Source organism: Saccopteryx bilineata, chromosome 9 (genome assembly GCF_036850765.1).
Source record: "Saccopteryx bilineata isolate mSacBil1 chromosome 9, mSacBil1_pri_phased_curated, whole genome shotgun sequence".
Classification (NCBI taxonomy): Eukaryota; Metazoa; Chordata; class Mammalia; order Chiroptera; family Emballonuridae; genus Saccopteryx; species Saccopteryx bilineata.
The window spans coordinates 70,729,043-70,744,597 of NC_089498.1; the positions used below are offsets into that span (position 1 = coordinate 70,729,043).

The following is a 15,555-nucleotide window of genomic DNA, read 5'->3' on the forward strand; positions in this document are numbered from 1 at the left end:
AAAAATATGGAACGCTTCACGAATTTGCGTGTCATCCTTGCGCAGGGGCCATGCAAATCTTCTCTATATCGTTCCAATTTTAGTATATGTGCTGCCGAAGCAAGCACACATCTTCTTTTTTTATATGACTTTTTTTTAGATTTTATTTATTGATTTTGTGTGTGTGTGTAATATAAAGAGAGGAACAGATAAGCACAGACAGACAGGAAGGGAGAGAAATGAGAAGTATCAATTCTATGTTGCGGCACCTTAGTTGTTCACTGATTGCTTTCTCATATGTGCCTTGACAGGGATGGGGAAGTACAGCAGACTGAGTGACCCCTTGCTCAAGCCAGCGACCCTGGGCTCAAGCTGGTGACCTGTGCTCAAACCAGATGAGCTCGTGCTCAAGCTGGCGACCTCAAGGTCTCGAACCTGGGTCCTCTGCATCCCAGTCCGATGCTCTATCCACTGTGCCACTGGCTATTTATTGATTTTTGAAGAGAGGGGGGAGAGAGAGAGAGAGAAGGAGAGTGAGAAAGAAGGTGGAGAAGTGGGAAGCATCTACTTGTAGAATAGTATGTAGTTGTTTTCTGTCTCTGCCTTGACCGCGCAAGCCCAGGGATATGAACCAGTGACCTTAGCGTTCCACTGCACCACCACAGGTCAAGCTGTCTAAGACTATCTTGATTTTTGTTGTTATTACTGGACAACTTCTTTTGATTTTCATACCAGAGTCTCAGAATATCAGGACTTATGGTTTCAGATGGATTTTTGCTCTTTTTTGTTTATTTTTCACTGATTTGAGAGGCAGAGGAATGGAGAGAGAGAAATATAAGTTTGTTATTCTATTTATTTATACATTCATTTGTTGGTTCTTATATGTGCTCTGACCAAGAATGGAGCCTGCCACTGTGGTCTATCAGGTCTACAGTCTAATAAACTGAGCTAACAGCACAGAGCTCATATTTTTAATTGTAAAAATTGTAGCAAACAATTCTTTTGTTTGAGCTAATTGGTTTTTTACTAGGAAGCTGGGTTTTTTGTTTGTTTTTATTTTCTTACAGAGACAGAGTGAGAGTCAGAGAGAAGGATAGACAAATAGGAATGGAGAGAGATAAGAAGCATCAATCATTAGTTTTTTGTTGCAACACCTTAGTTGTTCATTAATTGCTTTCTCATATATGCCTTGACCGCATGTGGGGCTACAGCAACCCCTTGCTCAAGCCAGCGACGTTGGGTCCAAGCAGGTGAGCTTTGCTCAAACCAAATGAGCCCGCGGGGTTCAAGGCAGAGACAGAAAACAACTATATACTACAAGTAGATGCTTCCCACTTCTCCACCTTCTTTCTCACTCTCCCTCTCTTTCTCTCTCTCTCAAAACAGATGGCGACATCAGAGTCTCGAACATGGGGCCTCTGCATCTCAGTCCGACGCTCTATCCACTGTGCCACCGCCTGGTCAGGCACTAGGAAAAGTTTTATAAGATAACAAAATCATCCCTGGGTGCAATGAACAACTAAAGTGCTATAATAAGAGTTCCTATATATATATTTTTTTATATTTTTTTGAAGCTGGAAACGGGGAGGCAGTCAGACAGACTCCCACATGCGCCCGACCGGGATCCACCCGGCAGGCCCACCAGGGGGCGATGCTTTGCCCATCCGGGATGTTGCTCTATTGCGACCAGAGCTACTCTAGCGCCTGAGGCAGAGGCCACAGAGCCATCCCCATTGCCCGGGGCCATCTTTGCTCCAATGGAACCTTGGCTGCCAGAGAAGCAGATGGGCGCTTCTCCTGTGTGCCCTGGCCGGACTTCCACACACCAGGCTGATGCTCTACCACTGAGGCAACCGGCCAGGGCCAAGAGTTCATATTTTTAATTGTAAAAATTGTAGCTTACGGTGAAAGAGGTCAGTGTCTTTAAGGATTTGATCACAACCCAGAAAGTGTTACCACACTCAGTCATTCAAAGTTGAAGAATACAAAACCTTCCAGGGATCAAGTGGGTCACTTACACTGCCAAATGTGTAAGACAATAAAGGGAGCTACTAGACTGAAGAACTTTCTAGCCCGGTGTTTCCCAATGTGGGACCCATGCCCCACAGGGGGGCAATTTGATAGTTAAGGAGGGCAATTTGAAAATGGACTCGCGACTTTAACTCTTTCCCCCCGGGCCATTTAAATGCAATGCTAGATATCGGTGCCAAATTTAACAAAAAATGCAATTCTTAAATAATTGCGGTAAATAATTATTAAGTATAATTTCGTTTGAAGAGACCAAATTATCAACTGGGTGATTGGCCTCGTCAAGTAAACTTCGTCCTGAGTTCACCACAGAGCGTGCTGTCTGCCGTGGGGAACCCCAGACGTTTTAAAAACTCGCTAAACAATGCAGTTATTCTCACCTAATTGGCCCATCGCAACTTCTGTAGTGTTTCACATCATTCAGTTGGTGTTAATTTGAAATAAGTGTCAGTCAAAACTGTTGTAAAAGCTTGTTGATTTTAATAAATATACATATATATTGCATAGATATAATTGGTAAGTATTTGATTTTATTTTTATCAATATTAAACTCTTTATTAAGTACTTCTTGCATCAGGGCTAGAAATCACTAATATTTTATAAATATTATTGGGGCTATAATAGTGCATGCACAACAATTTTAATTTTAGAAGCATAACTTTCCAGAAAATTTTGTCAAGTGGAAAAAATATAGATACCTTTTGATTTGCGGTGGTAGTGTAGTAAATGTGTTATATACATTTAAATAAATATGAATTTTTAGTATATGTTTACTCTATGTCACATTGAATATATTTTTTTATTCTTTTTTTTTTTTTTTAAGAGAGAGAGAGAGGAGAGACAGAGAGAGAAGGGGGGGAGGAGCTTGAAGCATCAACTCCCATATGTGCCTTGACCAGGCAAGCCCAGGGTTTCGAACCAGCGACCTCAGCATTTCCAGGTCGATGCTTTATCCACTGCGCCACCACAGGTCAGGCACATTGAATATATTTTAACACATATTTTAATATTAGTTTTTTTTTTTTTAAACACTTTATTTATTGATTTTTTTTTTTTTTTTTTTTTTTTTTTTTCATTTTTCTGAAGCTGGAAACAGGGAGAGACAGTCAGACAGACTCCCGCATGCGCCCGACCGGGATCCACCCGGCCCGCCCACCAGGGGCGGTGCTCTGCCCCCCAGGGGGCGATGCTCTGCCCATCCTGGGCGTCGCCATATTGCGACCAGAGCCACTCTAGCACCTGAGGCAGAGGCCACAGAGCCATGCCCAGCGCCCGGGCCATCTCTGCTCCAATGGAGTCTTGGCTGCGGGAGGGGAAGAGAGAGACAGAGAGGAAAGCGCGGCGGAGGGGTGGAGAAGCAAATGGGCGCTTCTCCTGTGTGCCCTGGCCGGGAATCGAACCCGGGTCCTCCGCACGCTAGGCCGACGCTCTACCGCTGAGCCAACCGGCCAGGGCCTATTGATTTTTTTTTTTTTAATTGATTTTTAGAGAGAGGGGAGAGAGAGAGAAGGGGGAGGAGCAGGAAGCATCAACTCCCATATGTGCCTTGACCAGGCAAGCCCAGGGTTTCGAACCGGCAACCTCAGTGTTCCAGGTCGACGCTTTATCCCACTGCGCCACCACAGGTCAGGCTAATATTAGTTTTTAATTGATCTTATTTTTATTTCTTATACCCCATAGTAAAATGAGTGTTGCAAGCAAGAAAAAGACTCGCCTGACCTGTGGTGGTGCAGTGGATAAAGTGTCGACCTGGAAATGCTGAGGTCGCCGGTTCGAAACCCTGGGCTTGCCTGGTCAAGGCACATATGGGAGTTGATGCTTCCAGCTCCTTCCCCTTCTCTCTCTCTGTCCCTCTCTCCTCTCTCTGTCTCTCTCCTCTCTAAAAATGAATAAAAAAAAAATTATAAAAGAAAAAGACTCGTCAATATTCGGAGGAATATTTAAAATTTGGGTTCATACCCGCTGTTCACGATGAGCGGATTCCTTTTTGTCTTTTATGCCAGCAATGCTTGACCAACGAATCAATGAAACGAGGTCGTCTTGAGGCGCATTTGAAGGCGAAACATAGTGCTCATATTAATTCAAATTTGAGTTACTTTAAAACTTTAAAGAAAAATTTTGAAAAAAGAACAACATTAAAGTCTCTATTTACTGCTCATACTTCAACTAATAATCGTATTTTTGAGGCTAGTTATCAAATTTCTTTATTCATCGCTAAAACTGGAGAAAATCACACTATAGGAGAGATTTTTTTTTTTTTACAAAGACAGAAAGAGTCAGAGAGAGGGATAGACAAGGGCAGAGAGATGAGAAGCATCAATCATTACTTTTTCTTTGCACCTTGCAACACCTTAATTGTTCATTGATTGCGTTCTCATATGTGCTTTGACTGCAGGCCTTCAGCAGACTGAGTAACCCCTTGCTCCAGCCAGTGACCTTGGGCTCAAGCTGGTGAGCTTTTGCTCAAACCAGATGAGCCCTTGTTCAAGCTGGGAGCTCGGGGTCTTGAACCTAGGTCTTTCGCATTCCAGTCCGACGCTCTATCCACTGCGCCATGCCCGGTCAGGCTAGGAGAGAATTTATTAAAACCATCAATATCAGCATTTCTTAAAACGGTTATTGAAAAAGATGACAAAGATGTAAAAGCTATGCCACTCAGTAACAATTCTGTTAGCAGAAGAATAGACGAAATGACTGAGGATATTGAAAAACAACTTATTGAAAAGCTGAAAACAAGAAAATTCTCCTTGCAAATGGATGAATCAACTTTGAGACAGTGAGGCAGTATTGATAACTTACATAAGATATATTGATAAAGGACATTTTGCTGAAAAAATGTTGTTCTGTAAAAGATTAGAAAGCACCACTACCTCCAAAGATATATATAATAAGCTAAAAAATTACTTAGATGTCAATGATATACCAACGAAAAATATAACATCTTGTGCTGCAGATGGTGCTCCCAATATGATGGGCAAGAAAAATGGCTGCTTAAAATTGATGAAAGATGCGAATCCAGAAATGATTCTTGTGCATTGTGTTATTCATAGGATAGGAAAAACTTGGTAGCTAAAATCATCTCGCCTGTTCTGAATGAAGTATTACATACAGTAATAAGGTGTGTTAATGCTATTAAAGCTAGTGCCAAATATGAGCATCTTTTCAAGCTATTTTGTGAAGAACAAAATGAAGACCATGTGAGACTTTTACTTCATACTGAAGTAAGATGGCTATCTAAAGGAAATTATTTGAAAAGATTTATGGAACTGTTTGATACTCTTAGTGATTATTTATTTATTTATTTATTCATTTTAGAGAGGAGAGAGAAAGGGAGAGAGAGAGACAGAGAGGAGAGAAAGACGGGGGGAGGAGCTGGAAGCATCAACTCCCATATGTGCCTTGACCAGGCAAGCCCAGGGTTTTGAACCGGCGACCTCAGCTTTCCAGGTCGACACTTTATCCACTGCGCCACCACAGGTCAGGCCCTCTTAGTGATTTTTTAAGTGACAAACCTGAAATGAAGTATCTGTTAACAATAGATGGTAAAGCATTTGTGAGTTATTTAGCTGATATCTTTGAAAAACTAAATATATTAAATAAGCAACTTCAAGGAACAAATAAAACTCTTGTTGATGCAAAAGCAAAGATATTTGGTTTCATTACCAATATTGAGTTATGTCAGAAACATATTAACAACAAAAACTTTAAACAGTTTCATTGGCTCCAAAAATGTGAAGTAACTGATACCGCTTTACTTGTTATTGTCAATCATTTGAATATTCTATCGACTGATTTAAAAGAAAGATTTTCTGATTTAAAACAAATTGAGCCTGACCAGGCAGTGGCACAGTGGATAGAGCATCGGACTGGGATGAGGAGGACCCGGGTTCGAGACCCTGGGGTCGCCAGCTTGAGTGCGGGCTCATCTGGTTTGAGGAAAAGCCCACCAGCTTGAACCCAAGGTCGCTGGCTCCAGCAAGGGGTTACTCGGTCTGCTGAAGGCCCGTGGTCAAGGCACATATGAGAAAGCAATCAATGAACAACTAAGGTGTTGCAACACGCAATGAAAAACTAATAATTGATGCTTCTCATCTCTCTCCATTCCTGTCTGTCTGTGCCTATCTATCCCTCTCTCTGACTCACTCTCTGTCTCTGTAAAAAATAAATAAATAAATAAAAATTAAAAAAAAAAAGTTTAAAACAAATTGATTTCCCAACATGGATGATGCAGCCAATGTTAGTCGATTTGTCTGATATATCAAATATGCAGTATCAAGAATAACTCGCAGAATTGCAAAATGATGAGTCAGTCAGTTAAAGCTTTATTTAATATCAAAGGAGCGATGGCATGGCTTTGTGAGGAAACAGAAATCAAATACCCAAATTCAACCAAATGTGCAAGAAAACTATTGCTACCGTTTCCTTCTTCATTTTTAGCTGAATGTGGATTTAGTGCTGTAAATGATTTACTGGTATAAAAAAGAAATCGGCTGGATATAACACAACGTGGAGACTTGAGACTAAAGCTAACCAAATTGGAACCTAATATAAAATCTCTGTGCAGCAAGCATCAAGCGCAAGGATCACACTAAATTAAAATAATAAATTAATATAGAAAAATCTGTATTAAAATTATTTGGAATTTAAATTTCTGTTTTTCATTATATGTTTTGAAATTTTACTTACTGTGTTTGTTAACAATTTCATAGTGATTTCTTCCTAGAACCTATCATTTATGTTTATTAAGTGAACAAATCAATTTTTTAATGTTAAAAATTATGTATGTTACATAGGGGGGGACATAAAAATTTTAGAAAGGATAAGGTGGGGCATGGCACAAAAAAGGTTGGGAAACACTGATCTAGCCTGTTCAGGTGACCAGTCAGTGGATAGGGAGTAGGACTGGGATGCAGAGGACCCAAACCCCCAGGTCGCTAGCTTGAGCGTAGGCTCACCAGCTTGAATGCAGGGTCCTTAGCTTGAGCCCAAAGGTCTCTGGCTTCAAGTCTAAGGTCATTGGCTTGAGCCCATGCTCACTGGCTTTAAGCAAGGGATCACTCACTCTGCTGTTGCTCCCTCCTCCATCAAGGCACATACGAGAAAGCAATCAATGAATAACTAAGGTGTCACAACAAAGAATTGATGCTTCTCATTTTTCTCCCTTCCTATCTGTCTGTGAAGGATCTAATTTGAGATAGTCTGGAGCTCAAAAATGACCTTTAGGCTAAAGAGAAAACTTGGAAGTTTGGAGCATTTAGGTCGCAACTTAGACCGTGTTTATTTAGAGAGCAGAGTATAAAGTATAAAGATGGTTCTCAATCAACAGTAACAATTATTATTCACACAGGAGCAATAATAACACTGGTAGAATTTCTTAGTGTTTTTCTCCCAGAAGGTAACATTTTAGAGATATCATCCAATTGCTTCTGTCCATCAATATTGGGCTTGTCAGCAATATTTATTGAGAGTATTACAGTATGAGGTCCTTTAGAAATAAAAGACAACTCTAATAAATACAGATGCTAAAATACTAAACAAAATACTAGCAAATCGAATACAACAACACATTAAAGAAATGATACATGCCTGACCTGTGGTGGCGCAGTGGATAAAGCATCAACCTAGGAACACTGAGGTTGCCGGTTCAAAACCCTGCACTTGTCTGGTCAAGGCATATATGGGAGTTGATGCTTCCTGCTCCTCCTCTCTCTCTCTCTCTCTCTCTCTCTCTCTCTCTCTCCCTCCCTCCTCTCTAAAAATGAATAAATGAAAAAAAATTGAGAGAAAAAAATGATACATCATGATCAAATGGGATTCATCCCAGAATCACAAGGATGGTTCAACATACGTAAAACAGTTAATGTAAGCCTGACCTGTGGTAGCGCAGTGGATAAAGCGCCGACCTGGAACGCTGAGGTCGCAAGTTCGAAACCTTAGGCTTGCCCAGTCAAGGCACATATAGGAGTTGATGCTTCCTGCTCCTCCTCCCCCTCCCCCTTCTCTAAAATGAATAAATTAAAAAAAAAACCTTAAAAAAAAAAACAGTTAACATAATACACCATATCAACAAAACAAAGAACAAAAACCACATGATCTTATTAATAGATGCAGTAAAGGCATTCAATAAAATACAATACAATTTTATGTTTAAAACACTCAACAAAATGGGTATAGAAGGAAAATATCTCAACATAATAAAGGCTATATATGAGAAACCATCAGCTAACATCATATTAAATGGCATAAAACTGAGGACTTTTCTCCTTAAATGAAGAACAAGACAGATATGTCCACTCTCTCCACTCTAATTTAACGTGGTGCTGGAAGTTCTAGCCAGAGCAATCAGACAAGAAAAAGAAATAAAAGGCATTCATATTGGAAAAGAATTAAAGGTTTCACTTTTTGCAGATGATATGATCCTATACATCAAAAACCCCAAAGACTCCCTAAAAAGATTACTAGAAACAGTAAACCAATACAGTAAGGCTGCAGGATACAAAATTAATATACAAAAGTCCATTGCCTTCCTATATGCCAACAATGAAACATCAGAAAAGGAACTCAGAAAAATAATACCCTTCGTGGTTGCAACAACAACAACAAAAATACCTAGGAATAAACATAACAAAGAATGTAAAGGACCTGTGTCATGAAAAATACAAAGCATTGTTAAGGGAAATCAAAAAAGATACAATGAAAATAAAAAGATACAATGAAATGGAAAAATATTCCTTGTTCTTGGTTAGGAAGAATAAATACAATCAAGATGGCCATATTACCCAAAGCAATATACAAATTCAATGCAATTCCCATCAAAATTCCAATGGCATTTTTTAAAGAAATGGAACAAAAAGTCATCAGATTTGTTTTTTTATTTTATTTTTTTATTTATTCATTTTGGAGAGGAGAGGGAAAGACAGAGAGAGACAGAGAGAGAGGAGAGACAGAGAGAAAGAAGGGGGGAGGAGCTGGAAGCACCAACTCCCATATGTGCCTTGACCAGGCAAGCCCAGGGTTTTGAACCGGCGACCTCAGCATTTCCAGATCGATGCTTTATCCACTGCGCCACCACAGGTCAGGCCTCATCAGATTTATATGGAACTATAAAAAACCCCGAATAGCCAGAGCAATCCTAAGGAAAAAGAATGAAGTTGGGGGCATTACAATACCCGACTTCAAACTATATTATAGAGCCACAACAATCAAAACAGCATGGTATTGGCAGAAAAATAGACCCTCAGACCAATGGAATAGAATAGAAAGCCCAGAAATAAAACCAGATATATATGGTCAAATAATTTTTGATAACGGGGCCAACAACACAAAACGGAGAAAAGAAAGCCTCTTCAACAAATCATGCTGGGAAAACTGGAAAGCCACATGCAAAAGGATAAAACTCAACTACAGTTCGTCCTCTTGTACTAAAATTAATTCAAAATGGATCAAAGACCTAAATATAAGACCTGAAATGGCCTGACCTGTGGTGGCGCAGTGGATAAACATCACCTGGAAATGCTGAGGTCACTGGTTCAAAACCCTGGGCTTGCCTGATCAAGGCACATATGGGAGTTGATGCTTCCAGCTCTTCCCTACCTTCTCTCTCTGTCTCTCACTCCTCTCTCCCTCTCCCTCTCTCTCTCTCTCCCCCTTTCTCTCTCCTTTCTAAAATGAATTAAAAAAAAAAACTTTTTGGTAGTAAGGGAAATAAAATATTGACAGTTTAATACTAATAAACAGTGTCAAAATTACATATTGGTTAGTATGAATTAATAAAATTCAATATTATTTTTCATGCTGAGGAGGGTTGATAATTCAGAGCTTATCTAAATTTGGTGAGGTTGTTCAGGGACAAATTTCTAGAGGAATTGAGTTATCAGTGGATTTGAAATAATAAAATTAAAGATGGCAAAGGCCTTAGAAATCCTTAAGGCAATGACAAATATTTTTGAGATTTATCTTAAATATTATATTATGGAAGGGGCTTGGAAAGGGATACACAGAGCCCCTGGGTAGACCTATATTAGGTGCTTTATGTTTGTTATGCTTAAAGTATTATAATACTGTAAGTTTACCAAGAAATTAAACTCTCTTGTGCAAACATTGAATCGCATAATCGCAGTTATAGAGGACCTCATATAGAATGACCTAGTTATAGCTAGGACCTCAGAGAGACATTTATTAACAATTTCTTGAGTTATTGGGTGTCTGTGTGTCAAGTTCTGAGCTAAGAATGGGAATATAAAAATGAAAAATAAGCCCTTTGCCTGACCTGTGGTGGTGCAGTGTAAAGCATCAACCTGGAATGCTGAGGTCTCAGGTTCAAAACCCTAGACTTGCATGATCAAAGCACATTTGGGAGTTGATGCTTCCAGCTCCTCCCCCCTTCTCTCTCTCTCTTTCTCTAAAATTGAATAAATATATATATTATATATATATAAATATAATATAAATATAAATATATATATAAAGGGCCTGGCCTGTGGTGGCACAGTGAAATAAAGCGTTGACCTGGAACACTGAGGTCGCCAGTTCAAAACCCCGGGCTTGCCTGACCTGTGGTGGCGCAGTGGATAAAGTGTAGGCCTGGAATGCTGAGAGGTTGCCAGTTCAAAACCCTGGGCTTGCCCAGTCAAGGCACAAATGGGAGCTGAAGCTTCCTGCTCCTCCCCCCTTCTTTCTCTCTCTCTCTTTCTCTCTCTCTCTCTCTCCTCTAAAATGAATAAATAAATAAAAAACTTAAAAAAAAAATCAAATGCTTTAAAAAAAAAAAAAGCCCCGGGCTTGCCTGGTCAAGACACATATGGGAGTTGATGCTTCTTGCTCCTCCCCCTTCTCTCTCTTTCTCTCTCTTTCTCACTCTCTCTCTCCTATCTCTCTGAGAAGGAATAAATAAAAATCTATTTAAAAAAAGGGAAATACAGTTTGTTGACTGGAGCTGAGAGTGTGAGAAGCACTAAGACAGATACGCAATACTGCAGAAGCAGTGTAGATGGAGCGACGCAGCTCCTGGTTCTGCTGGGTGTTGGCCAAACCAGTACGTTCCAAGTGTAAAACATGTGTGTAGGGTTTGCTCACTTATATTTTGCCTAATTGTTGCATTGGCATGGGACAATGCCTTGTGTGTATATGTAGAGTCTATAGAAGTTTGCTGTTGCTTACCCTCAGGGCCTCAGTTTGCAAATTGCAGATTGCCTTCCTGCCTTGGAGGGGAGATTGTTTGCTATTTGCTATTGTTTGCTGGAGAAGGCCCCCCCCCCCACACAACCTGTTTGGCAGAGATCCAGAAAGAGAGTGAGAGAAAAAGAGAGAGAGAGAGAGAGCTGAGGGGTTTGGGAACTCTGCTGAGGCGTGTGTGTGTGTGTGTGTGTGGGGGGGGGGGGGGGTGTCCTGTATGTCTGGTGAGTCCAGAGTGGGTCAGGGCTTTGGGAGCCCTGAGCGAGAAAGGAAAGCGGTCTCCCCTGCCTGTGTTTGTTCGTCTGCCATTATGAAACTTTAATGAAAGGAAAGACCCGCCATTTTCTGGCTCCAGTTTCTTTACCATCTGCCCAAATCCAATGGGAACCTGCATGGCCATGGTGGCGGCCACTGGCCTTACACTAGGTAACTGTGTGAAGCTTCATGGAAAAGGAGCTCCGTGAGCTAGGTTTTGAGGGATGAGGATAAGGTTGCTAGGTTAACAAGAATGACGGTAAGATAGAGAAAAGAAATACAGAACAAGAGGGAGGACTTTCTGGGCAGTCCTTTATATACTATCCCAACCTTTCTTTTTTTTTTATTTTATTTTTTATTTTTTATTTTTTATTTTTTATTCATTTTAGAAAGGAGAGAGAGAGAGAGAAGGGGGGAGGAGCAGGAAGCATCAACTCCCATATGTGCCTTGACCAGGCAAGCCCAGGGTTTTGAACCGGCGACCTCAGCATTTCTAGGTCGACGCTTTATCCACTGCGCCACCACAGGTCAGGCTATCCCAACCTTTCTAATCCCTCTATTCATAAAACTGTGGTAAATGTTTGTTAGGAGAGACTCATCAGATGATGTAAATAGGTTTAAGTGAATTCTCAGTGGGGAGGAAGAAAATGTCCAGAAATAATTCAGTTGTTTTCATGGTGACTACTATGAAGTCACTACTACTAGTGGAGGTTACCCTGTATGACAGAAAAAGAAGCTTCAGAGTGGTGCAGGTTCCAGCAAGTGTCAGGTGAAAATGAAAGGAAACACATCAGCAAAAAAGCATGTGGCCTGGGAGGTTAGAGATAATGGGCTGGAGTTATAGAGCAAAACCCTCAGGGCTGGAGATTCAGCCATGAAAGTCTTGTGCTGGATCAGGAGGCCTGAAGTGCTTGCAGTGCCAAAGAGCTCTGATGAAGGGAGCAACCTGAGGGAGAAGATGGTGAAGGTTCTTTGGGCATATAGGAGGGGAACTAGGGTGGTCTATAAGGGTCACAGAATTCCTGGGAGGGGACATTTCAAGATGAAGAGTGGGGAAGAAGAATGAAGCTATGTTTGGAATGTAACCTCAAGTGAATGAGTCAGTGGACTCAGGGATTAATGTTAACGGGAACAAGGAACAAGAAATAGCAAGACATAAAATTCATTTTGGAGAGAAATAGGGCTAAGGTTAGGTAGAGAAAAGTCATGCAAAAGGGGTAGTCTGGGCAAGATAAACATAAAAGACTTATAGACAGCAGAAAAGAGGAGTAATGAAGAAGACACTGAAGACGCTACAAAAATATCTCATTTAAAATATATATATATATTTAGGTTTTATTTATTGATCTTTGGAGAGGGGAGAGAGATGTGGGAGGCAGATAGGACAGGAAGTAAGTACTACAAGTAAATGATGTCTACTCGTAGTACTTGCTTCCTTATGTGCCTTGAACAGGCAAACCCAGGGATTCGAACCGGCAAGCTCAGCAATCTAGGTTGATACTTTATCTACTGCGCCACCACAGGTTAGGCAAGAAAATCTCATTAATGAAGTAAAAACTGCTTAAATAAAGTAGCATGGAGACTGCGGGCTCAGCTAGGCTTTGAGCAGCTTTGGGGATGAGCAGAGTAAATACTTAGAACAAGTCCCTCCCAAGGAAGGAAGAGGGTAAAAATCTCCAAAGCAAGGATTGCTGAGAAGCAGTAAAGACCTGGTGGGGGGGGAGGGGGAGGGGAGAAGACCTCAGGCAAACTTTTGTCAAGATTTTGAAACTGGCTGAGGCGCCAACAGAATTCCACTGCTTGCAAGGAGTTGAAAAGATGGATAATGCAGATATAGAGGCCAAGTGGAGGGGGTGCTTCCAGGTTGAGTTTGGAAGATGACAATTTGAATTATTAGGTTGGAAAGGTTACCAATGAAGTTGCTAGACAAGGCATAAATGGAGAAAAATGCCTAATCTTGTTATTAAAAATACAGAGGGAGTTTGCACCTAAACAAACTCACTTTGACTACACACACAGTTCCACAGTTCTCTCTCTCTCTCTCTTTTTTTTTTTAAGATTTTATTTATTCATTATAGAGAGGGGAGAGAGAGAGAGAAAGAGAAGGGGGAAGGAGCAGAAAGCATCAACTCCCATATGTGCCTTGACCAGGCAAGCCCAGAGTTTTGAACCGGCAACCTCAGCGTTTCCAGGTTGACACTTTATCCACTGCGTCACCTCAGGTCAGGCTTTTTTTTTTTTTTTTTTGACAGAGAGAGAGTCAGAGATAGGGACAGACAGGAATGGGGAGAGATGAGAAGCATCAATCATCAGTTTTTCATTGTGACACCTTAGTTGTTCACTGATTGCTTTCTCATATGTGAATTGACCAGGGGGCTACAGCAGAGCAAGTGACCCCTTGCTCAAGCCAGCAACCTTGGGATCATGTCTATGATCCCACACTCAAGCCAGCGACCTATGGGTTTGAAACCTGGGTCCTCCGCATCCCAGTCCAAGGCTCTATCTACTGTGCAACCGCCTAGTCAGGCCTCAGATAGTTCTTGATTTAGGATCTGCTCCTTTTGGGAATTGACTATAATATGAAAAATTTTGTTTTATCATCATAACTAAAAGTATATCTTCATGCTCTACAGGCATTATGATAATAGGCTAATTTTCCCCATTTCTTTCAAAAATCAATCTCACCCTGGCCGGCTGGCTTAGTGGTAGAGCGTCGGCCTGGCATGTAGGAGTCCCGGGTTCGATTCCCAGCCAGGGCACACAGGAGAAGCGCCCATCTGCTTCTCCACCCCTCCCCTTCTCCTTCCTCTCTGTCTCTCTCTTCCTCTCCCACAGCCAAGGCTCCATTGGAGCAAAGTTGGCCCAGGGGATGAGGATGGCTCTGTGGCCTCTGCCTCAGGTGCTAGAATGGCTCTGGTCGCAACAGAGCAATGCCCCAGAGGGGCAGAACATTGCCCCCTGGTGGGTATGCCGGGTGGATACCTGTCGGGTGCATGCGGGAGTTTGTCTGACTGCTTCCCCGTTTCCAACTTCAGAAAAATACAAACAAACAAACAAAAAAACAAAAAATCAATCTCAATTTCTTTCTCCCTCAGAATATCAATTTGACTTCCTCTTTCTTCTACCTCAATGTAGGTGTTTTTTGGTTTGTACCTACCATGTATTGTACAAATCCTGTGTGTTCTTGTCAATCTTTGTTTTTCTGTTTTTTATATTTTATTTATTTATTTTTAGAGTGAGAGGAGAGAGAGAGAGAGAAGGGGGAAGGAGCATGAAGCATCACCTCCTATATGTGCCTTGACCAGGCAAGCCTAGGGTTTCTAATCGGCATCCTCAGCGTTCCAGGTCAATGTTTTATCCACTGCACCACCACAGGTCAGGCCTTGACAATCTTTGGATTTAATTTAGAAACTTGAGTGAGAAAAAGATTTTAGATCTGTGTCGGTTGGTAAATTGATCAGTAAAAGGCATATCCTGCACGCCTGCTCAGTGCAACTTCTCTGGTAAGTCCCTTGAGTTTTATTGTTATTATTATTGATTTTGGAAAGAAAAAGAGAGAACACAAGAGGGAAACATCAATTTGCCATTAAACATATCCATGCATTCATTGTTTGATTCTTGCATGTGTCTTGACCAAGGATTTTATTTATTTATTTATTTTTTTCATTTTTCCGAAGCTGGAAACGGGGAGGCAGTCAGATAGACTCCTGCATGCGCCCCACCGGGATCCACCCGGCATGCCCACCAGGGAGCAATGCTCTGCCCCTCTGGGGCGTCGCTCTGTTGCCTCCAGAGCCATTCTAGCACCTGAGGCAGAGGCCACAGAGCCATCCTCAGCGCCCAGGCCAACTTTGCTCCAATGGAGCCTTGGCTGCGGGAGGGGAAGAGAGAGACAGAGAGGAAGGAGAGGGGGAGGGGTGGAGAAGCAGATGGGCACTTCTCCTGTGTGCCCTGGCCGGGAATCGAACCCGGGACTCCTGCATGCCAGGCTGACGCTCTACCGCTGATCCAACTGGCCAGGGCCTTGACCAAGGATTTTAACTGCAACCTCGGTGTATCCTTTTTTGAAAATTATATATTTTAGAGGAAGGGAGAGAGAAAGATGGACAGACAGACAGA

The 15,555-nt window shown here is 41.5% G+C and overlaps 1 non-coding gene across 1 annotated transcript; it reads right to left on the reverse strand.

Annotated features, from left to right (window-relative positions):
- LOC136313746 (U6 spliceosomal RNA) lies at positions 1 to 107 on the reverse strand. The gene has a single exon (XR_010727191.1). It is a non-coding gene; the product is annotated as a U6 spliceosomal RNA (small nuclear RNA).
- Between the last annotated feature and the right edge of the window lie 15,448 nt (positions 108 to 15,555).